General features: G+C 29.4%; 1 non-coding gene across 1 annotated transcript; it reads left to right on the top strand.

Moving 5' to 3' along the window:
* Nucleotides 1–108, top strand: LOC148555232 (small nucleolar RNA R71). The gene has a single exon (XR_015887231.1). It is a non-coding gene; the product is annotated as a small nucleolar RNA R71 (small nucleolar RNA).
* The last annotated feature ends 2,367 nt before the right edge of the window (nt 109–2,475 follow it).

Raw genomic sequence — 2,475 nt, 5'->3', positions numbered from 1 at the left:
AAGCATGTCAGAAGGACACTTTTTGGTCAGTTGTTTATATCTCTCCCAAGCTTCATAGAGGGATTCACCTTCTTTCTGTTTGAAGTTTTGAACATCCACTCTAAGCTTGATAAGCTTTTGAGGAGGAAAGAACTTGGCTAAGAAAGCCGTGACCAGCTTATCCCAAGAGTTTAGGCTATCTTTAGGTTGAGAGTCCAACCATATTCTAGCTCTGTCTCTTACAGCAAACGGGAAAAGCATAAGCCTGTAGACCTCGGAGTCAACCCCATTGGTCTTAACAGTATCACAGATCTACAAGAATTCAGTTAAGAACTGAAAAGGATCTTCTGATGGAAGTCCATGAAACTTGCAGTTCTGTTGCATCAGAGAAACTAATTGAGGCTTTAGCTCAAAATTGTTTGCTCCAATGGCAGGGATTGAGATGCTTCTTCCATGTAAATTGGAATTTGGTGCAGTAAAGTCACCAAGCATCTTCCTTGCATTGTTATTATTTTCGGCCATGTCTCCTTCTTTTTCGAAAATTTCTGTCAGATTTTCTCCAGAGAGTTGTGCTTTAGCTTCCCTTAGCTTCCTCTTCAGAGTCCTTTAAGGTTCAGGATCAGCTTTAACAAGAATGTTCTTATCCTTGTTCCTGCTCATATGAAAAAGAAGAAAACAAAAAGTAAATATGGAATCCTCTATGTCACAGTATAGAGATTCCTTTATGTGAGTAGAAGAAGAAAAGAATAGAAGAAGGGAAATTCGAACACCAAGAAGAAGAGAGGGTTCGAATTTTTTAAGAAGAAGAGAAGTGTTAGTAGATAAATAAAATAATTAGAAGGAGATGAGGGGGAGAGAATTTCGAAAATTAGAAGAAGAGAAAAAAGAAAAATATTTTTGTTTTTATTTTATTTATTGATTAGTATTCGAAAAAGTTAGAAGAAACAATTAATTAATTAAAAATATTTTTGAAAAAGAGGAAGGTGATTATCAAAAATTAGAGAAAGAAAATTAGTTAGGTAGTTTTGAAAAAGATAAGAATCAAACAAGATAAGATTAATTAAAAAAAACATTTGAAAATCAATTTTGAAAAGATAAGAAGTTAGATAAGAAGTTAGAAAAGATTTTGAAATTGATTTTGAAAAAGATGTGATTGAAAAGATATGATTGAAAATCATTTTGAAAAAGATTTGAAAAGGAAATTAAAAAGATTTTATTTTTGAAATCAAAGTTGATTACTTGACTAACAAGAAACTTGAAGATATGATTTTAAAATTTAAAGATTGAACCTTTCTTAATAGGCAAGTAACCAACTTAAAAATTTTTGAATCAATCACATTTAATTGTTAGTAAAGATTTTGAAATTATGAACAAGATAAGAAAAATATTTTTGAAAATCAATTTGAAATTTTCGAAAATCATAAAAGAAAAATGAAAAAGATTTTATTTTTGAAAAAGATTTGAAAAAGATAGAATTTTTAAATTGAAAATTTGATTTGACTCATAAGAAACAATTAAATTTAAAAACTTTTTGAAAAAGTCAACTCAAATTTTCGAAAGTTTATGAGAGAAAAAGGGAAAAATATTTTTTTTATTTTTGAATTTTAATGAAAAAAGAGAAAAACATAAAATTGATGCAAAACATAAAAATTTTGGATTAAAATAAAAGATGCATGCAAGAACACTATGAGTGTCAAGATGAACACCAAGAACACTTTGAATGTCAAGATGAACACCAAGAACTTATTTTTGAAAATTTTTAAGAAAAGAAAAACATGCAAGACGCCAAACTTAGAAATTTTCAATGTTGAGACATTAATAATTCAAAAATGCATATGAGAAACAAGAAAAGACACAAAACAAGAAATTTTAAAGATCAAACAAGAAGACTTACTAAGAACAACTTGAAGATCATGAAGAATGCAATGCATGGATTTTCGAAAAATGCAAGAAAGAGATAAACATGCAATTGACACCAAACTTAAAAACTGACACAAGACTTAAACAAGAAACATCAAATTATTTTTGATTTTATGATTTTATTAAAATTTTTGGTATTTTTCGAAAATTATTTGGAAAAGAAAAATAAGGATTTCAAAATTTCTAATGAGAATTCCAGGAATCATTCCGGTCCAGGAATTAGACATGGCTCACTAGCCAGCCAAGCTTCTGTAGATACAAATCAGGCATATAACAGCTGATTAGATAAGAGTCCAAGGACTCTTGCCATGATAAGTGGAAGCCTCAGTCCAAAAATTTAGACATGGCTTGACAGCCAGCCAGGCTTCAACAAATCATGAAGAAACTCTAGAATTCCTTCTTAAAAATTCTAAAGAACATAGAATAATTTATTTTTTCAAGAAATTTTTTTTTGAAAATTTTTCAAAAATTAAAAATAATAAAAACAAAAAGCTTAAAATTAAAATAAAATTACCTAATCTGAGCAACAAGATGAACCGTCAGTTGTCCAAACTCGAACAATCCCCGGCAACGACG

Source organism: Arachis ipaensis, chromosome B6 (genome assembly GCF_059453495.1).
Source record: "Arachis ipaensis isolate K30076 ecotype BB chromosome B6, ASM5945349v1, whole genome shotgun sequence".
In the NCBI taxonomy this organism is placed as follows: domain Eukaryota; kingdom Viridiplantae; phylum Streptophyta; class Magnoliopsida; order Fabales; family Fabaceae; genus Arachis; species Arachis ipaensis.
This window is presented reverse-complemented; position numbering and strand designations above follow the sequence as displayed.